This window comes from Aquila chrysaetos, chromosome 9 (genome assembly GCF_900496995.4).
Source record: "Aquila chrysaetos chrysaetos chromosome 9, bAquChr1.4, whole genome shotgun sequence".
Lineage (NCBI taxonomy): Eukaryota > Metazoa > Chordata > Aves > Accipitriformes > Accipitridae > Aquila > Aquila chrysaetos.
Genome location: NC_044012.1, coordinates 18,276,487 through 18,299,213, shown reverse-complemented (window position 1 = coordinate 18,299,213; position 22,727 = coordinate 18,276,487). Strand labels below are relative to the sequence as shown.

Sequence of the window (22,727 nt, the reverse complement as noted above, 5' to 3'; positions counted from 1 at the left end):
GGACAACTTGGGAAGGAGTGTATCAGGTGGGGCAGGGGGTATGACTGGGACTGAGAGACAGTTGGATACAAGGGCAATGCTGAGCTTTAGACACAATCATTTTACCTATTCTGCCTTCTCCTATCTCAGAATATTCCCCCTTTTTTGTTGGAGGTAGGATATTGGTAATGAATGTCCATTCTATGACTCTATGTACTTCTTAATGCCACTTTGAGCCACATATTCATCCCTTTGTTTCTCCAGCTTTTCCCCAAATGTTTAAAACTTAATTTGAAAAAGTGGTAGTTGTGTTTTATAGTTTCTGCAGTATCAGTTCTTAGCTTTCCTACTTTCTCAAAAGTTGTGTAATAACCTTGTATTTTCTTTTCTAAAATTAAAAAAAACCCCAAAACTCTTATCTCTATTAAAGTTCATTAGTGTCATTATCACAGAATAATGACAAAATAAATACCAAAGTACCAAATTAAATGATAGGTTCTAGTGGAGCAACTAATGTATTTGGGTATGGTTCACTTTTTTTTAATGGTGATTCCTACATTAAACGTGCTTTTAATTGGAAAGGATGAAAGGATTGAGACAAAATCTAATGGTCTGGTTTATGATTGCCTTTAGTTTTTACAAACTGTTCTGTGTTATGCAGGATGTATTCCAATTTGATGAAGTTTACAAATTGTCTGTGACCTCTGCATTAGCTGTTTCAGAAAGGTGCTCTTTCTTACGGACATCACTGAGAATTTTGTAGCCTAGCTGGAATGCCTGTACTGCTCACACATTTTGTTATGGCCTCCAGCCGTACCACCTTACCTCGGGCAGTGATCTTGTCAGAGTTCATAAGCTAACAGGTCACGTGAGATGAGTTATGAATGGGATACCCTTAAGGAGGCATCACTTCACCCTCTGAGCTAGCAGGGGACCCCTGACCTAGCACTTTGCTTTTAGATTTTCAATTTTTCATGTAAACCAGAAACTAATCATTACTTCTCGTTATTAGAGATATTATTGGACTATCTGGAACTGAGGTGGAGCTACAGGTCACAGAATAGATGAACAATACTTGCCTAACATGTAATTTAACTGATTTTTTTTTTTTATTCTAAGATGTTGCCTAGTTTAACAAATGCTGTGATCTTCCCCAAAGAGGGATTTGTACCAGTGCCTCCTTTATCTGTAATATCTCATTATTATTCAGTGGAACCATTTGGTTTGAACACTTCAATGTTATTTTTTAAATGGCAAATTTTTATTTGGCACTTGTTATTATAGACATAATACTTAGTTCTTACAATGAATATAGTGAAGTGACAGACCGTCATATATAATGCAGATTATGACTGACAGTATGTGATCCTAATCTTGGATAGTATGATGCAAAAATGACTTGAAATGTATCTATATTTCCATCTTCTTGTGACAAAGATTGGTCCTCAAATTGAGAGTTAGAACAGCCTCAGCCTGCATGGTAAGAAAGAAGCCCATTCAAAAATTACTTTGGTATCTGACTATGTTAACTACATAACAGTAGTTAAGTTCTTCCATCTACTGTTAAAACTATGTTATATATTGCACTGCTTTGATATTACCAGAGAAACTAAATCCAGGCCAGGATTCAGTGGCCAGGTCCATTTCAACATGTAGTTTTCTCTAACAACAGTTGAGTACTACTTCTCTCACTACACTTTGTTTCAGATTTTTTGATTAAAAATAAGTTATTTTGGATGCAACCTATTTAGCTGAACAGGCATTTGATACCTGGATTTAAGAACCAACAAAATTTGGCTTGTTGTAACAAGATCTGATGTAGTGATAACTCTAGGGTGGAAGAAGAGGTATTGTTTAATCTTTTAAAACTGCTTCTCATACCATATTCATCCTGAGTTAAATATCTAATATCAATATAAATTGTGTTGTATAACAAAACACTCTTAACAGTTATCTTTCATATTTTTTGTTTTAATAGTAAACTTGCTGACTTTAGCTCACATCTAATTATCATCTTCTGTTTTTGAAAGATAACATAAGAATTGAGAAGTGTGGTGAGACCCATATCTAGCATAGTCAGTTATATTAACAGCAATAACAAGGCCAATAATAGTGCAGTGATAGCTAGGGATTCTCAATAAGCTTTGTAAGAACTCCAGAACAATGAAAGCTTTTGCCTAATTAAAAGATTAAGAATCTAGGGCCAGAAGCATTGGCAAGTTGTGGTGGGTTTTTGCTGCATGTTAACTGAGATGTGCAGCGATACATGCTTTTTATCTCTATAGCCATCAATTACGTTATAGAAACATACAAGCCCATAACGTGTTTTGGTTTAGCCTTCAATAGCTCATATCCTTCAGGTTTCCTAGAACAGTAGAAGTTTGAAATAACACTTAGCATATGCTTACTCTTCAGTGTGCTTAAATACTTCACTGAATAAAGGTGGGAATACTGAATGTGAAAATTAACACCAGCATTAGTGCTTTCTTAAGGTAAGTCCCTAATTATTATTACTTCTTAAGCAAATCAGTTTAATTTTTCAGAAAAAGAATGGAGCATCTGAAGATGCTTGCTGTTTGACATTTAATAAAAAATTAATTAGGCTTGGCATGATTGTTTAAACATTGCTTATGTTGCAATTCTGCTTTGAAGTATTATTTTACAGAAACATTATGATAGAGGTTATCATAACATCTGGTTATCTCCCTCAAAGTACCCCTGAAAATAATTAAGAAGTAATATTTTTAGAAAATAAATGTAAAATGTTTCTCTTATTCATATTTTAGCTCTGAAAATATTTCTTTTCCAGTACTGGACTACTAACGAATTTTTGTTCCTCATAAATATTGTGTTAAAATAGTAAGATAGATAAGATTTTAATGATACAAAAAATGTAGGGTCAGTGAATGCTACTTGCTGCACGGTTCACTTCAAGAACTTGAGTCTCTTGGATTAGGGTCTAAAATCTGTCTTCTATTTGTTTGTTTGATTGAATTTTTTTTCCTTTCTTTCCTTCCAGGAGAGCCAGCCTTACTACACAGTAGAATCAATTCTGATTCCACAAAAGCAGGGAAAGATTGTATCCCCAAAGGACTACCTAATATTTGCATACCCTGAAAAGTAGGGTTACAAAGTGAGTCAACCTTTTAATCTACCCAGTAATCACGATGAGGTTAATGTCTGGTTTTGCTCAACTTCCACACTTGCATATCCATACTCATTTTGCATATAATATACAGACATATGATTTTTTAAAATAAAATTGAATTGTTTCCTTACAGTGAACAGGTTCATGTTGTCTTCTGCAAAATTTTCAGGTTTCCACTATAAGGCCAGACATTCTTCTTTTTTTAAAGGGGATCATAATAATTTTACAAAGAAGTAAGACTTACATAGAATTCATTCATCCTCTCAGTCCTATTTCCCCAATCATAAAAACTTTGGGATTTTTTTTCTTTTCTAAATTTTCAGAAAAATAATAGCTTTGTGTGTGTGCATTATTTAAATTGAAAATGTGCACACCTACCATGTCATTGATATTGTTAAAGGAGCCTGAAGGTTAAGGAGACACATGTGAAGTTCTAGCCATACACTAGAAGTGGAAGGTAGTGCTTCACCATTCTTAACAAATTTGATTCTTTTAAGAAGAGGAATTATTTATTTTCATTTCTGTTTTAAGTGTGACAGAAGTGACAATAATTTTAATAGAAAATATCTGAATATTTTTTTCAGTGGTTGGCAGAGCCTTGAAACTCTTTAGTACTCCAATTTAATATCCCTCCACATTGTGATGGCAACAGGAGAACATATTAGTATGAAGTTTTAATAAATTTCCATACTTTAATTTCCTATAATAACTTTAAGTAATTTTTTTTGACATACAATTAACAGCACCTCAGTAAAATGAACAGAGATTAACACTATTTTCTCAAATCCATTCTCTGTAGTCTCAGTAAACATCACTGTGTCAGTTAACTTTGAATGTGATTAATATTTTTGTTTCTAGTGCTTATAGGTTCTAAATTGTCTCTTAAAAGAAATTTTGCACTTTAAATCATAACATGTACTATTTTTGAAGTGATAGTAATGATGTGATTATAATTTATACCAGAAGGCTCACAAGGACTTTAATAAAACTCATAAAACTGTTTTAAGTAGTTAATACTTAGTTTAAATATCAAATGGTTTCCTTCATATTTAAATCTTAAAATCTAAAAATTAATTTCATTGCAAAATTTCAGACTTTCTCCTAGAGGAAAATTAATTTTTTAGAATAGGATGGTTTGGACTTCAACTGACTTATTTAGATATTTTTTTAACTGCTTTGTGGTAAAAAAAATGCTGCATATTAGTAATTTGGTTTTGAAGATGATCAAACTCTGGTAACCAGAGTATTTACTTCTATATTTAATGACCAGAGTGCATCAACTTGGATACACTTTGAAGAATATTAGGCACTCTAAATTTGTCTAGCTTGTGCTATTTCTTAAACCTGTTTACCAAAAAGAAAAAAAAAAGTTAAAAATTATATTCAAAGTATTAAAAAAAAAAAACAAACCCACAAACAGCAATGTTAAAGCACAGGAAATTCTTATGCTGATAGTTTTTTCCTGGTGTATAGATAGTGTTGTCTATACTTTTGCTACATTTTACTCCAAAACAGTGAAAAACCTGTGACTATGAAATTTCATTCTGATTTTCATATAAAGAACAAATTACTAATTAATTTCCAACAACTGGACTAGGTTAGTACAGTAACTTATTTTAGTGAATACTCTAGTTCCTTTTTGTGGAATTAATGTCATCTCATGCTTTTAAATGATAAGTTATAATATTTGTGTAAGTACAATTTTTATTATAACAAATGAATTATACAACAAATTTTAACAAATGGATTTTGTACTAAATATTTTATTACATTGTCTTTTGTTTTTTTCTTAGTTCATACCCCTTGGACTGCTCATTAGAGTTTGGAGGGCTCACATTGTGGAAAATATATCTGTGATATCTTCCATGTAAGTAAGTTATAGAGGGATTAAGTATTTTTTATCAAGCGTCAGTTATTCTGAGCATGTCAGCTCTTGAATGCCTCTGCTGAAGTTTACTTGCATAGTTAAAGTTAGGCACAAAATTTGTAGGAATCAGCTCAGAGTATGCAGAACCTTGCAAAGCTGGTCTCTTTGAAATATGTCCAAATAGATATTCAAATCAGTATTACAACATAAATCAGAAATGCTTTCCACATTTTACAGTGTACTTTATATGACAAGAACATTTCCTCTCAGATATAATTCTTTCTCAAAGAGTGAAAATGTTCAACTTGATGGTACTTGATGGCAAAAGAATGTTAACTGAAGTGTGGCATAATGCTGTTGCTTGTTCACATTCAAATTTAAAATAATTAAAAAAATAATTAAGGAATGGAGGAAAGAGAACTATTTATCACACGGTTTATCCACTAAAACAATTTCAACTTGTAAGCCCAAATTTATTCATGATGCTAGTACCATTACAGCACAGGTGATTTTATCCCCACTGCTTTTCTTCCACGGGTGCTGCTGTCAAAGCTTCCTAGTCACCTTGGTTAACTCATTCCACGTGCCAGAAGTAATTATCCTGAGTTCCACACTGACTGCAATGATGTGAAACTGTGGAATCTGTGCAGCTATGATGTCATAAGAGAGTCATTAATATAACAGTGGCTTATATGGAGGCCTGAAGGCCCATGCCAATTAATCGCATCCCCATATGAAAGGTATTGATTTAATCATTCTGATGGCAGGCCTGTCCACAATGTAATTGCCCACTGAAAGTACAAATGTGTAAATGGACATCCCAGCAAAAGGCAGCAATCTTTCAAAGTAATATTTTACATTATTCAGATCAGTCTGCTTGTTTTCCTCCTCCTTGTGCCCCCAGCCCAAGTCTGTTATTGATATAAAGGTTGAAGCTCAGGCAGCTTAACTGTTATGTGGAATGACCTTTACTTTTAATATTAATATATTATTGTAAAGTCTATGAGACTCATAAATGCAATTTTAGAATTCATATGAAATGCCATGTGCTGAACCTATTGCAACTTTTCCTCTAGTCCTGTGGCAGGTTGCAAACTATGCGAATTAATATGCATCATATTCTTTCCCCTTTATTTACTTAGAGAGGTTTGCGGAGCAACTTTATCAAGAGTAACATTATCAAGAGCTTTCCTGCAAGCTTCTTTATCATATTCACATCCGTGTCTGCTCAACACTTGTCACTGTCAATCAAATCGCAATAATACGCAGATGATTTGCTCATTTGGTTTAATAAAATCTCTCTGCTTATTTGCACTGCAGTCATTATGCCACATAATTGCTCTGCCGCTGAGGTGAAAGGCAGCCAGTTGCCTGGGGGATAAGAAGAGACTATTGCTATATGAAGGATTTGTTTCTTTGCCTCTGTCTTTCCCTAGTCACTCATATCCCTAAAATTAATATTGTATTTGAATCCAGTCCTGCTATTCTTATGCGGGCTAACATTGTTATTACTTATTATTTGGATGTGAAGTCATTTATTTTTACTTTTGATGTCCAAGCTGTCAAGCTAAATTTCATTGTGTACTGCCACATACAATTTTTAACTGCCATTTAAACTCGATTCCAAATCCAAATTATGAAGAGAACATGTTCAAAGGAATGGGCTGACAGGAAGTATAGCTACAATTTTTATTTCCCAGGAAATCAAAGTATAGATCTTGTTATTGTTCTGTGGTGGAGATATGTGCAGTTTTCATACTTCATAATCTTTTTTGTATTGGCTGGACACTGTGATTCAGAAACAGAAAAAAGTGGGCTATTTATGCATATGAGCAGCCCTTAGGGCTCAAAACAAAGGCATTCACTTCCAGAAATGATACAGCAGAGAACTAGCTCAACTTACTGTTGTAAATTCATGAATGATTTGTACTCCATTTTCCAGTAGATTCTACTATGATGGATGGTGGAAGTAAAAATGAGGAATCTATCCGTGTGACACAAACCTTAGCTCCTTCACTACACAGTTAATACAGCAGTTGCTGCCATGTGATAATAATCATGATCCCGTATTTTGGGGGTGATTCCATCTAAGTGGAATACTCATTAGGAGCCTAAAATACTTGTATTTTTAAATGTATTCCAAACAGCAAGTACTTAATGGTTTATTTTAAAGAAAATGAAAAACGAGACTAAAATTGCCTATGTGACAATACATCTGTGTTCAGCTTCCCTCTTTTTATTCGAAGTCCTGCACTGAGCTTAACTGGGGATTCTGTTGGTAGGTCAGAGGAAGTGCTAATATTTTAAGGCAGTTGAACTGGAAAACATCTTTTCTATTTGTATAAACTCAATCTAATAGTATTCAGATATAGAGTGAGTGATTAGTTGTAATATTAACATGGGGATAATTTCTTTAGCTGCCTGAACTCAGAAAGTCCACATTTAAATAGAAGAGCCCATTAACTTTCAGAAGTCCAAAAAAGACTAATAAGTCACCTCCAGTCTTTGTGGTAGGCCATTACGTTTCATCCAGTCAATGTGATATTGAACCCAGTAGCTAGATAAAAAAAATTTATGCTGTGAGATTTTCAAACTCACTTTGAAGAAATCAAGAGATATAGAATAGCTCCTTTCAGTAGTTGAAGTGGTAAATCACTCTCACTATTAAAATATTTACTGAATGTCTTGTTTGAAATTGGTTCTTGTTATGGCTTTCTACGCTAGATTAAAAAGATATTTATCTCCCAGCATTTTCTCTCTGTTTTCTTTCGTCTTGTAATTGAGTTCTTTCTCAGTAGTTTTTAGCAAAATTAACATATCCCTTAACATGGCATTTCACCAGCTTTTTATGTGTACATGGCTCTTTGTCTGGTTTTTTTTATCACAAGTAAGTAATGACATCGGATATTTGAGCAGTGTTTGGCATAACATTAATCTTTATTTTGGGGGGGCAGGGAGGCATAGCAGTTGTAATGGGAAGCTAATATTGAGCTTTTTTAGTTCTGTAATTTTTTTTTTAATATAAGAAAGGACTGCATTTCTTTTTTTCTTTGCTGTATCATTTAGTATTTAGTTTGCATTTTTGTTTGAATGAGCATAGCTATGAAGCAGCTGTGATCCCCCTTTGACTACATATCTTGACCATTATTTACCACTGTGGCACAGATCGAACATTTGTATTATCCAAGTATACTTGTAACTTTTATTTCCTAGGGAAAAATGTATTAGGTCTGTTATCAACCCAGCACTGGGATCTTTCATACTAAGATAGATTATGATATGAAACATTCTAAATCTGACAGTCTGTGCAATGGAGTTCAACTGGACTATGTGCTGCAGTGTAGTATAGAGATACCCAAACATGAGATGTGGGGTGTAGGTATCAGAAGCACACTCTAGTTAGATGCCATCAGCGTTACTTGCCTAGGCTGCTTCTGCTTCATGAATGATCTTGGATACTCCTCTTCCACACTACACATAGCAGTGCAGATTTATTCTAACTCAGAACTCTCATTATTATTCCTGAATAACAAAATGTTCATCAAAGGAAATTGCTAAAGCATATAAACCTCCTTCGGGTAGTTAAACACCCATAGATGGAGATCTAGTGATTAGGAAGGGGAGACGAGAGGTTTTTGTCTTAAGTTTGAGACTACTAAAGATCTTTTCACCAGTCTACATAGCTGTTAAAGTTTACAAGGCATTTTTTTCTGTAGAATACAGTTCCTCATCCTGTCCTCTTCCATAATTTACCTTTGCTTTTGTATTGTGTTCTGACCTGAATAGCTGTTCACTACAATCCAGCTGTTGCTACTACTACACAGTAGCCTGTACAGACAGATCATGAAACTGAAGGTCTTGGGAGGGTGATCAAGCAGTAGAACAGGTTGCTCAGAAAGGTTGTGGTGTCTCTCCATCTTTGGAGATATTCAAAATCCAGCTGGATGTGGTCCTGAGCAATCTGTTCCAGCTGACCCTGCTCTGAGCAGGGGATTTGGACCAGACAATCTCCAGAGGACCCTACCCACCTCATCCTTTCTGTAATTCAAGGATGCAGAAGTGCCATATGACTTGTAAAAGCTCTTTATATAATAAAGGATATAAAGATATAACATTATCTATTGTCATAGTTTGGTAAGGAATAATTTTATAGTGAGATCAAAATATTAATCTGTGTTACCAGTTGTAAAGAACTTTATTTTGCCTGATTGCTTGGGGTTTGGGGGTTGTTTGGGTTTGGGTGGTTTTCTTCTTGTTTCTGGGTTTGGGTTTTTTGTTTTGTGGTGTTGTGGGTTTTTTGTTGGTTTTGTTTGTGGGGTCTTTTTTTGAGGGGGGAGGTGTTTTTAAAAAATACAGATCTGCTTAGCTAATTTTAGGCCTGACCGATTCCATGCCATTTTAGTCAATAGGAGAGGATTCAAAATATTTTCTGCTAATTAAATGGTAGGTAGGTTTTAAACCAGATTTATAAAGAGGCCAGCCACAGAAAACTTCAACATCAAGCCCTAAGGATTGTTTTGAAACAAAATCTTTACTTCAGATTAATCACAAAAATACTCAGAGGGGAAGGAAGGACAGTTTCATTTTCCTGTCCTTATGGTGGTTGTTGATCCTTTCTAATCTCTAATATTGAAAAGATCTACATTATAAATATGCTTATTTTGTCACGGTGGCTGATTTGGCTTTATGAAATGTAATGAGTGTTTGGAAGAAATGTTAACTATTGCATGCTTAATGGTTTTCTCACATGGATGTACAGCTGTTGTGTTACTATTGTTTTAATGTTGGCTCACTTTCTCCTTTTTGTATACAATCCATTGCATGTTCCTTTTTAAGAGCATGCATACACAATTTACAACAGGAAGTAGCAACAGTCTTAAAAAGAAATTGTTGCCTATATTTTCTGTAGAGATATCTTAGTTTCAGACAAATTGTTTTTCGAAGTTGATAGGATATTGAATTGTGTATTACAGAAAATGAAAATAAGATGAGTTTTTCTAAAAATGTAGTGCTTACCTTGCTGTGCAGCTGCCATAATTACTTAAATAAGGCATTGGTGTGGTTGGATTAGAACTCTGTGCATTTGTATACACAGACTTGTGCACACACATACACACAGACTGAGGTTGTCATAAATTAAAGAAGACAGGGAATTTCCTTCCAGCCCAAATACCCAAAGCACCTGCCTGTGTTCAAAACTTTGGTGGGCAGGGCTTTTGGAGGTACTGAAAAGAAATATTAATTTATAATGACACAGTCTGTACTGAAATAATGAAAAGTAATTCAATTGTGACAGTAGCTCTTTGCTTGGCTATTGAGTAAGTTACTTGACATTTTTAAGCAATATGTTCTGCTATAAATTGGAACCGATATATAAAATAACACAGGAAAATACTACATCAGGGAACATTCCATCCAGGATTTTCATAAGAGAGAGAAATCTAATATTATACCCTGCTATTAATTAACATTAGATTTACTATCTGAAAGAAGGTGTTTAAAATTCTGCAAAATGAGACATGATTATCTTCGTATAGTCTCTTTCTCATAATCTTCATTTTCCAAAGGCATTAAGGGACCTTATATTTGCAAAGTGGAAATTATTAAGGATAATTAAGATGAAAGTTTTATTTGATAGAGGAATTCTCATGATGTTTGGAAATACTCAGTTTAAATCTAATCTCAGTTCACATTCTTGCTTTTTAGAACGAAATGCTATATAATAAAGGGAAACCACAAACAGCCAAGCCATGTTTCGAAACTACAGAGACACTACTTGTGTCCCTTAAAAAAAGAAGAAAAATTAAAATTCCCAACATCTTGTGGTTTTGGTAACTGTCAAATGGATAGAAGGTAGAACTGAATGAAATAAGAATTACAGTACCTTGAGGAAACAGAAACAACTGAATGGGAGGTACAAACTTGCACTAACCTACAAAGAAAAGGTTGCAGGTAGCATAGAAAAGCTACCAAAATTCAGCTGAAAAATAAAACACTTGAAACACATGTGGACAGAGATGTTCTATTGATGATTTTTTTGCCAACATAGGTTGGCAAGTTCTTATTTACAGATGAAGTATCTCAACTGAAATCTGGTTGAAGTTAACAGAAATTTTGTCAATACTTTTAATTGGTCTGTAATGTCCCTAAAACATTAATTTGTGACTTGTGAAATTGGTTGTGAATAGTCAGAATTGGGAGGCAGACTGAAGTTTCTATATCTTGGTCATGATGCAGTAGAAGCTAAAAATAACCTTAATTGACTTCCTACTTATTTCGCTTCCTACTGAGCAGATATTTGATTTTCCATTGACCAATGTTCATTTTTCTGAGGCTTTTCAGCTGTAACTGAAGATAGCCAGACCCTGAATCCAACTGTATTTCCAAGACAGTCAGTCATCTGAGTCAGTGTTCTCCTTGCTTCAATCTTGTTCATTGCAATGGATCCATTTGCAGTGGAACCAAAATGTTTTCACACACCACCCATCAGTTCAGCTTGTGTTGGCTAAAAATCTGAGAACAAATCTGAGACATAAACAGCTCCTACATGCCCGTTTCCAGTGGAAGAATGACTGTACCACATCTACTTCTACCCCAAATGCCAGGATGCCCAGGCTGTGGGAAGATGCTAGGCGGTTAGTCTTTTATTTCTCTTTGTGTTCAGTCTGGCTTTAGAAAGAACTACATTTAGTAATTGTTTTCTTCATATGCTGTCTATAGTATTTTTTTAGTTTAAGCCAGAAATATATATACAGAAGATAGAACCCCGCCAAAACTGGGGGGAAATGGAGGTGTTTCTGAGTTTTTGTTCAGTCCTTTATGTCTGCAAATTTAGCTTCTGTGTCCTGAGTTATAAACTCTGAGTAGATAGCATTGGCTATAGTTTCTATTTGGAGGGATGGAGGGAAGAGAAAAAAATCTTTCTCGCAAACTTTTCATTTATTGGAATACTGATGTCACCAACCTCACATGTTAGACTGCATGACAGGGCAGCTAGTAATCACAATTGGCTCACTGAGGGGTTGAATGAGCCTTAAAGAAGGCAGGATGTTATGGCATGGATTGGAAGCATGGGATATAAGGTGCTGCTAAGTGGCATGCCATTTATTTAAGCACCTTTCCTTCTGCATGGGGATTTACTACATGACTTGTTCATATCCTGCTTTTTCTTTCTGCCTTTGAAGCAAGGAGCCCAGTACTGTTTCATATTGTTGAGATATGTTTCGGTTTTCTAGCTGAAGAGAGAGAGAGAGAGGGTGTAAACTTTTAAAGTCTCATATTTGAGCTGTGAGGTCTAACTGGTCCAATGTGATACTCTTTCTCACATAGAGAGGACGTTCTGCATTATTTCTCTAAGTATCAGATCTTGGTAATTCTTACCGATGTGTTCTGGACTAAAGAGCCCTAAATCATCTCTGTTTGGAGCTGTATTAGTTGAGCTAGGCAGACCCAATCTTTGGTAGCCTTTCATAGCTGGTTCCCATTGAATGTGATAGCTTCCTTTGCATATTCACCTTCTCTCTCCAGTCTTTACTCTTCATATTCACTTCTTTGATCAGTCATACACAAAGTTTTTTAAATATGCAGCTTTTCAAAATTACCAACCACTTACATACCTGCTTAATATGTCACTTTACCAGGAAAGTAATAAGAAGATGAAAGGAGGAAAGTGACTTTTGTGTAGAAATCTGGCTCAAGGTGTGAGTGGAGAAAAAAAATAGTCCTACCTTATTATGTCTTATCATCTCTGAAATTATGTAGGTATTTTTCAGTCAACAAATTAATTTTCAGATGGAAAAATCACAGTTATGAATTGGTTTTGGTCTGCCTTTCACTCGTCATATACCATTACAGCAAAAACTGGGGTTCATAATGATATTGTGGAAACTGCTGATCAAAGGTTGTTTACACAGACTGTGTTCACTGATTTGCCAGAGTTGTCTCATACACTCTGCAGTTTAATGACTATTCTCTGCAAAACTGATTTTTCAAAAAGATTCTTTAATCTGATTACTCTGTAATCTCAGTTATTCTTGAGAGTGTGAGATTACATACATATTTGTTTGAAAGTATGTTTTACATATTGTGAATCAAAATGTTTCATAAAAGGAAGGTATGGTAAAAAAATAATAAAAATATCTTATTCATAAGGAAATAGTAATTACAGCTGTAAATCTAATTAACAGCTTATGAAAAACTGTCAAAGAATGGCTGTAAAAAAAATAAAATGAGGAATTTTAATTCATCAGTAGACTTATATAGGTAAGAATTAAATATAGGCTCTTATCCTGAAAATGTCTGTATATAAGTAAGCTGTATGGATTTGTAGTTTTTAGGTTAATTTTACATGTTAGCATTTACAAGGCAGAGGATTAATATGATTTTGATACCCATGGAACATATTTTCAAAATGTGTGACAAACAAATTGAGTGCCCCTCAACCACTTATCTCTTCTGGGATATTTTACCCTGTAAGCAAGTATTCTCATAAGTACAAAAAAAAGGTGCAATTGGGATCTAAGACTTCTTTAATGTGATTTATTCTGACATTATAAGCCTCTAGTCAGTCTCAGGTATCCAACTTTTTTTTTTACATTTATTGATAAAATAGTCCTTCCTTTCCTCAAAATGGGGAATTACTTCCAAAATCATGCTGTGCAGAATCAAAATTCATCTTAGAACTGTAATTCTCACCATTCAAATAAGAGGTACTAGGTAAGCAAATAAAAAAGGAATAAAAAAAGTACTGTAAGTCAGTTCTAGAAGTTTCATGGTTCTGAATTCTGCACAGTTGGACTCAAAATAACTAAAGCTTCTAGCTCATAAATTAAGGAATCTGAAATACATTCAGATTTAAATGTCTAATGTAGTTTTTCTACAGCATGAGACATATTGAAGAAAGCAGAGTTGGAAGGCTATGACATGATCTTTAATTAGTCACTGATAGCTTCTGCTATTCAGGAACCATTAATACAGCCAATCTCTCATGTTGTTAAATACATTGACAGCTATGCAAATATAAAAGTGTCTGAATATTACATATGTATTCTTTTTTATATGAAGTGAGTCTAGATAGATAGGAGGTTTGCTATGGGGAATAAATAAATTTAGTATTTCTGCCCTTCTGTTATAATTGTGAGTTTGCTGCTGGCTGAGCAGATACCAACAGTAGATCCTGCAATTCTATCCTAATAACTAAATAACAAATTTTGATGATGCAGTTAGCGCTGTTTCGTCTTAACTCTTCCCCAGGGAAAGTAAATATGCAGTCAAAAGGATTTTTATGTTGGTGCATCTATAGCTACATCCATTCTAGCAATTTCATTGTAATAAAAACATTAGGAAAAATAAGTACAACATCTTTAACTGACAGTACTATGAGAAAAAGTTTCCGGCTTATGCTTGGTTTTAAGAAACTAGAGAAATATCACTCTATTAAGTGTAAGCTAGAAGGGGTTGTATTTGATCTGCTGTTTGTTTCCAATCTCGTTCCTAAAAAACCTGAACTTCTAATTAATCTTTACTAATTTTCATTTTTTCTTTCTTATACTTTAACAGGCTTGTCTTATGCTAAGGTAAATCTGGGTGAAACTGAGAAACACAGTACTTACTTTCAAATCCAAATGGAGCGGTGTGCCAAAGCAGCTCAAGAGACCCATACCCCAGCATGCATTATGGGAACCATGGATCTGGACAGCATTTTATGTCAAGCTATGAAGGCTTGTGTGGAAACTAGCAGTTCGGGTAGTAAGTTTCAGGGAGGCCTTCCAAAATCAAATACCTTTCTGGCATATACCTGGCATTACCTAGCAAGAAGAGCTGAAGACATTCAATAGCTCTAGCCTTACCAAAAAATACCCATTTCAAACAGTTTACTCAGATGTTGCTTGTACTACTGTCCTTCAGGCTGATGAGAGGACTGTGACATGATGTATTCCTCCTTATGGACAACTTCTGTTGTTGTGCACTATGAAATAACCTTGTTCCGTCCACTGATTCATAGATGCATGTAAAATGAAAACACCCATTTTTAAATATTCTTGTATGCTTATCAACATATTTTAGGGAGCCGGTCATTTATCTCTTTCTGTTTACTGAAAGGATATGTCCTGTTATCAGCAATTCCACATTCACCATTCAGTAACAATGCAAATAGAGACCAGCATGGAGAAATTTAAAATAATCCCTGCATCAGAGAGTACACCATTTTCACAAAGGTAAAAAAAAAAAAAAATCAAAATTAACTACTTGACTGCTTTTATTTTTACTTAGATTGTTCTATAAAGTGTTGATAGTATGTTCTTCTAGTCTACAAATCACAAAGGAATTGCACTTGAAAGTACAAAAAAGATGTTCAGGGGTTCAGGTTTTTAACCATGTTTGTAATTCTGCTTTTTAGCTTTGAAAAAGAGAAAATACTATCTTTCACTTTTGCATTTTTAGAGAGAAAAAGTCATGTTACTATCGGTAGTTATCAAGTAAGGGAATGTTTTTTGTAGTTACATAGGTTATTTTTCAAAATTTTTTTATTAGTCTCCCTATAGAACTACCGGGGACTTCAGTGGGAGATAAGCATACATGCTTGTTTGCAGCTAGGAGCACTAGGCCTGATCATTTCTTTTTGTCATATGGCAGGCACATACCGGGTTTCAGTCCATGAAGTGTTTTTTTCATTTCTCTGCTTATGGGTTCCGACAGGCAAGGCGAACAGCTGCCGCACACCACCTAGTGGTGCCCAGGATTCCCTCCCACTCATTAAACACAGGGTTTAACTTTCCTCCCATCTCTTCAGTTCAGATTACTTCTCAAAACTGCTGCCACCACAAAGTCAGATTCTGTCCCGGATGAAGTCAGTCAGAACTACCCAGCGTTTTTGCATGCTGAACAGTTAAACATAATATTGAATATGCCTTAAACGATACAGCCATCGCACTCTTCCTTCTTCCACAGAGACACAGGTAGGTGCTTGGCAATTTAGGTTTTGGATTATGAGTATATATGGTTTTGGGGTATGAACATACATATTGTAAAAAATCTTGGTCAACACTTTTTTCCTGTGCTAGCCTAAAAACATTGTTTTACATTAAATTCCTTACTGTATTTATACAGATTCAAAGTATCTAAAGGTAGGGGGGGAAAAAAAGTATATAAAGCTTGTTTAGACTTGTATTAATCCCATAATACTTTCTACAGATACCGAGCCATAGGGAAAGAAACCTGTCATAAGGTAAGCAATACACAAAGGGCATTCTAGGCCAGATTATTCTCTTATATTGGTCAAAATACAAAGGTTTTTAAGTAGAATTCATTCTAGACCAGGTACTACTAAGAAGGGAATTTAGTCTACCATGTAATTTTTTTGAGCTTCTGTATTTTAGTTCAGCTTGCAGGTCAACTTCCTGCATTCCTCTAAAAAGTCATTAAGTTTAGCTATTCTGGTGTTACTATTTACCAACGGGTCAACTATGTATTCATTTAACTTTCCTGATGTGTAAAGCCCACCTGAGGACATCTATTTAGATGGACTTTGGGTTTCAGAAGCAAAAGAGGGAATAAATTTTATAACACTGCAGTTGTACAATCAGTACTGCTAACTGAGGTTTATGCATACACTGCAAGATTTACTATCGCATTTTATCAAAAGCCATGTTTTCAGATTTCCTCACTTGATCATACACAGGACAAAACAATAGAACAAATCCAGGGACCTAACAAGAGTGCTTTGCTGTTTTAGGAAAACGTTTAGCATCATTTGAGCACAGAGACACTATTTTAAGTGACGACCTTGCATCCAGATTGCAAACAGGTCCTGTTTCTGGATTCCCACAAATGATGGTGGTGTAGGTCAGTACATTAATTACAGGTGGTTCTAGTAAAAAATGACAGAAAAGGTGTTTTCCTTATCAGTGGTCCAGAAAAAAGCATTTACAAAAATGTATTAGACAAAAACTAGTTTCTTTCTTGTCAAAGTTTTATTTCTGTAGTTGGCAAAATAGGAAGCTCTGGACGGTTGTGGGGTTTGGAAGATTAACAGTGATGTGTTGAATGGCTTGGTAAAGTATTTCTCTCAATCCCTGGTATTAAAGTTGAAATATTATTCACATTACGATTGTGATATAGTTTTGCAACATCCTGAACATGTACACGCAATTAACACTAAAATGTTGTTCAAGCCACAGAATTTTGCAATGTAAGATCTATGACATCTGCATAACATGTAAATGAGCATTTAATGCTCATCTTGCATTCCTTAGCAAGATCAGGACCTAATACAGGGAAGACACTTTGAGGAATGGTTAGGTCTGAAAAGCCCACTGGTGAAGGTAACCATGTAAAAAAGATTTCTGGAAACGCAACCTTTAAAGGAGAGATGGTGGGACAAGATTTAGAGCAGAAAAAAGAAAATATACGTAGCAGGAAAGAGATTGAGAAAGAAAAGGAGGCGACAGGTGACTGCTACTGCATGTAGCAGTGGAAGCTACATAATTTAGGATATGAACCTAAATGGAAGTTGTGCAGCACTTCAGAGGTGCAGGCAAAGAGCTTGCATTTGAAACACTGAAGAATAGGAAACCGCAAAAGGGTTTTAGAGACTGAGACAGTGGTTTGGCCATAACAATGTTGTTATCTGACTGACTATTGTAAAGTGGCATTTTGAGGACAGGAAGATAGGAGAAGGTTACAATAATTGAGACAGAGTGATAACCTTAACGTGGTATTTTTGCTCATAGCTTAGGAACAAAAAACATCCACCCTGTATTCACTGGTTTTTAATTTTCTCTGTAATTTTTATACTCGAGATAGCATGGATTGTGTTGTCATCTTCCAAACCTTGACAAGTTACTTTGGTTTTGGTATAGCATTTTTGCAATTGTTCTACAGGGCTCAGAAAAAGTCCAATTACTAATAAAAGCAAACTCCTGAGTTTTGTTCTTATTTTGCTCCTTCAGCAGCTTTTTGAAGCTAAATTTTGTACGTATACACATGTATACCTATACGTAACTATGAATTGACACTGCGTGCGCGTGTATGTACATGTACGTTTGCAGTAATGGAAGCTGGTCTGCGTTCTTAGCTTAAAAAAGGAAAAAATCTGGCTCAAGCGTGTTCTGTAGAATGCCAGTTTTTCGAAGCCTGTTCCCAGCCGTCGCGGAAGTCCGTGACCGATGAACTCTTCATCCGGCGGCGGCCGGAGCTGTGGGCCTGTGCTCGGCCCGCCGCGCCGCGGAGGCCGCGGGCGGAGGAAGGGGCGGCAGCCGGACCCCCGCAGGGGCAGCCCGCCTCCGCGGAACGCCTGACGGCCACGGTTCGGGTCTCCTCGTCCGGCGGGGCGGGCGCGGGCTCTCTCCTGTACCGTAGGCCGCCTCCGGAGGGCTCTTTCGGCCCCTTTCAATTCCACCTTTCTCCCTTTTCTGCCTTTTTTCAACTCGCTTTTGGATCGCGTGGCGGCAGGCCGCCGGGCTAGCCTCTCCGTCCGCGCCAGGCCGCCGCGGTCCAGCCGACGCCAGCGGCAGTTTCTGCTCGGACGCACGGGCGGACAGCGGCGGACAGAGGCGACCGTGCCTGACGGGGCCCGCGGCCTGAGGGTGACGGCCGAGCCCCCGGGGCTCGGGCGCCGTCGTGCAGCGGCAGCGCCGCCCCCTCCCGGGCCCCGCCTCCAAGCGGCCGTTCGGGCCCAGCCGGGCCCCTGCCCCCGCCGGCCGCGGCCGCTAATGACCGCCCCCGTCGCCTCTGGCGGCCCCGGCCCGCCGGCCAATGGCACGCCTCCCCGCTCCCCACCGCCGGCCAATGGGGGGGACTCTTTTCTCTAAGCTCCGGCCCCAGCGCTTTCTTCCTGTCGAGAGAGTGACAGGTGCGTCCCCACCGCCCCGTTGGTCCGCCCGCCGCGAGACGGACAGACACGCGGGCCACTCCCCGTCCCCGGGGCGGAACCCTCAGCGGCCGCCCGCCCCGCGCCGTGACAGGCGAGGAGTCGGCCTTACTGCCTCACGGAGAGGACGGTGGCTGTGATTGGCTGGCTTCGTCCCCGCCGCCCCGCCTCGCGGAGCCGTCCCGGAAGAACAGGACGGCGATTGGTCGAGAGGAAGGCCGGGTCCGGATGTGCGATGCTGAGGGGCGGGCTTTAAATGGGGCAGTGGAGGGGGTAGGGGGGGAGCGGCGGCGGCTGGCGGGGCCTGGGCCGCGCGTGCAGCGGAGCGGAGCGGCGGGAGCCTTGGCGCGGGTGAGCGAGCGTGGTGGTGCGGTAGCGCCCGGCCCGGCCCGGCTCCGCCTTCCCGGGCGCTGCGCCAGCGGCGGTCGCGGGGAGACAGTCCCCGCCGGCACGGGAGGGCGGCGGGCAGCTCCGGTCGCGCCGAGGGGTGGCCGCGGCGGCGGGTCGTCTGCCTGCGCCCCGCGGGGCCGTCACCTGTCGCCGTGAGGGGCCGGCCGGCGCGGGCGGCGCCCGCCCGTTCGCCCCGTGAGGAGCTGCTGCCGCCGCCGCGCAGAGCGTCTGCCGGCCCGGACAGCCCTGTCCCTCGCGGGGGAACCGGCCCGGCGCCGCCCGCCCTACGAGGCCCCCCGCGGCCCCCTTCCTTCGGGGACCTCGCGGCGGGGGCGAGCAGCGGGGCTCGGGGCGGCCGCTGAGGGCCCTGGGGCGGCTGCCGGCGGGGCTGGGGCCGGGGCCCGGCGGGCCTCTCCGCGCCTTTTCCAACGGTGTCGCCGGGCGCGGCCGTGGTCCCGATGTGGGGTGCTGCCGGGGACTGCCGGGCGAGGCTGCGCCCCGCTCGGGTCTCGGGACTTCGCCCAACTAGGCGGGTTTGGGGGTGGGTTTTTTTGGTTGTTGTCTTTCCCTCCTGCGACCCACCCGTCCTCCAGCTGCCAGCCCCCTCGGGAAACCTAGCTGTCCTGTGAAAGTCGGCAGGTCATCCCCTTGTGCCTTTTAAACTGTTAGCTGTTCGCTGTAAAAGGGTTGGTTTCATTGGTGTAGGTTATGACTTCCTCGAGGAGTGCGTTAGGGGATGGAAGTCGCAGCAGCAGGTGTCGGTAGGAAAGGTGTAATCCACCTGTGGAGGAAGAGTTGGCAAACAGGCTTGACTGGTCAGCGTTCCTGTTCGCTGCCAGCGTTTCCTTCGGTGACTCTCTCGTCCAGTAGGTTAAGGTGTGGGCTGGCGAAATCCTTGGAGAAACTCCTTGACGATCAGGAGTAGGTGTGCTGAGGAGAAGTAAGTTCGGGTGTAAACTGACAGTTACAGTTGCTGGGCAAGAGTGTAATAGTGTTGTGATGAACATGTGCTGTTCTCTAGTGCCCTGCCTAATCAGCTCTGTTTATTCTCAGGTGTAGGAGTGGCTCCCTTCCCGTTTAGGTAGGGAATCAAATGCATAAAAACATATATATAAGAATTTATATATATGTTTGTCTACACATTCTTTTTTTTTTTCTTCTTGAGGAATTGTTTATGTTTCCAGAAAATACTTAGAAAAGTGCTCTGTTCCAGGCAGATGAAATTCTTGTCAGATTGGTTTAGTAGTGTTTTATTTAATCTAATGTCTCTGCTGATGACAGGAGAGAAATATGACACATGGTATGACAGTAGGTATAAATAATAGAAGTAATCTTTAGTGAGAGTACCTAGTGTAGAGAAGGAGAATGTGCAAAAGTGAAGTACTTAAAATTTTGGTTTTCATTAGTGGTAACTTTGGGTTTTGAAGTATTTTAGAGTGATGATGAAGTACTGCATGAGTTTACGCTTGCTCTGACTGCTCTCCTGTATTGTGTACCTCAGTGCTGGTGACTGTCAACATAAGGTTATGTTTGGTGGCAGGTGGCTTTCTTGGTCCAGGTGTGATAGGACTTTAGTAATGCAGTGCTGTATAGAAGTTAGAAGGCCTTTCCAAGAAGCAGCATTTGAAATAATGTTTCTTAACAAATTCGTGTTGTGTCTTTTTTTCATTGCTGTTGTACTAGAAGAAAAACACTAGAGAAAAAGATATCTATAAAAAGCCCATGGGAGGAGGTCTGCTTAGGAGGGTTGCTGTTACTTTCTATTCTTGAAGTAAGGGAAATTAGTAGAACGTATTACTGAGCGGCACACTATTAAGTTTCTCCTTAGATGAGGCACTGTGAATCATGATAGTGGGAAGGGAGACAGGGTGATGATTTTGAATGTATTTATTACTTTTTCGTAAAACGAGGAGAGTGTATTGGGTTCTTGTGGGAAGCTGATGGTTTCGGTAGAAAGAGCAACATAAGGTACCGTAATGGTAGGTACTTTGTAGTAGGCACTGTAGCCCTGTGCAAGATTGAATGACTAAACTACCTAGAAATTCCACTTAATGATATTGGGACTTGGCTCTCTGTCTGCTGCAGACCTTCACCATAGTGAGAAGTAGGATAAACAGTCTAACTTAAATATGCTGTTATTTGATTTTTTTTTTCTTTTTTTTTAATTATTCTTTGGGTTAATGTGGGGTAGTAAATTGTGAGGTGAAGGCGCTACAGAGCATAAGCAGTTGCGAATAAGTTTCCTATACTGATATCATTCTCCACTGCCACATAGCACAGGTAGGAGTGAGTGTGATCAGAAGTAGACAAACTCTAGAACACCTTGAAGGGCTTTTTAAATGATCCTCCTCTGGGAAGCTGGTACTGTGAGGTTATTAGTTTTCCATCATAAATAGTATTTTAACAGGTGAATGAGACTGGAGGCAGTTAAACTGTAAGTTTAGGACAACACCATGTATGACTTATTACTGGCAAGCAACAGGATAAAAGATGTCTGTGCAGGAGAATCTCTGGAAGTTATTCTGTAGTTTACAGCTAAAATAATGTTGTATTTGGAGATATAAACTGCTCTTAATAGCCTGTTAATAGGCATCTCTAGAATAAAAAGCTCTTCAACAAAGCTGGAAGTGTACTGAGATGCATAGCTGCTTTCTGAAAGGTGGAGTCAGTGACTGAATTCCATCTAGCACCAGTTACCAAGCTTCCAGATCCGTTCCCTGTTTCAGTGTTAATAGGTTAGGCTGTTTTTTACATACATAAGTCATTTTTTTGTCCTGCTCAACTCTTGTATCTCATATTTCTGGTTCCGGAATAATGCAATTTATATTACCTAGTATTAAAAAAAACACCAGTCCAAAACAAACAAACAAACAAAGAAAAAAATCCCACCTCAAACCTGTAATCACTCCAGATTCCAGCTAATTGTCTTCCAACCTGTACCTCAGCTTCCAGCACTTTATTGTCAAAGCCATAGCACTCAGATGCTCTCTTTGCGCATTAGTTCTTCCACCCTCTGGTTACACTGAAGTTTACCGAGGAAATGTCTTGTACCTTCCTAGCCTAGTATCTTGCTGTCTTACTTAGTCTGCCTGGGTTTCATGGAAGAGAAAAGGCCCACGGTATAGCCCTCTGGTGTGGCTCTGCTTTCCAGACAGGAGATGGGGAAAAGTGAAAACATTTTCTCCCTGTTGTCACAGGGCATGCCCCGGTGTGGTAGCTGTGCTTTGACTTTCTGTTTTCAGTGGCTCAGAGTGATGTGAGACTGGCTGCTGAAGAGGAAAAATATCTGGAGGAATCATGTGTACTGGAATGTTTTGAGGAGATTTTGGGGTGGAGAAATTAGTTAATTTTCATCACTTTTCTAAATGGTGCTTGCATTTTTGAATGCTTGGCTGCTATATAGTCTAGAAGGATACCTATGATTTGATATCAATGTTTTTTTAAAAAATTTACCATTGCTAGACTTTCTTTGG

At 38.8% G+C, this 22,727-nt stretch overlaps 1 protein-coding gene across 7 annotated transcripts in view; it reads left to right on the top strand.

The window, feature by feature from the left end:
* The first annotated feature begins 19,137 nt into the window (after positions 1–19,137).
* The window catches only part of LOC115345411 (AKT interacting protein), a 29,759-nt gene continuing 26,169 nt past the window's right edge, over positions 19,138–22,727 (top strand). For 3 of the 7 annotated variants that reach the window (XR_005933131.1, XR_005933132.1, XR_005933130.1), the window contains exon 1: positions 19,884–20,194. The gene's annotated coding sequence lies outside the window, so the exon portion shown is untranslated. Of the gene's footprint in view, positions 19,216–19,883; positions 20,195–22,727 lie in introns of those variants that run through there. The other 4 variants (XR_005933128.1, XM_041125728.1, XM_041125727.1 and 1 more) reach the window with 3 other exon arrangements.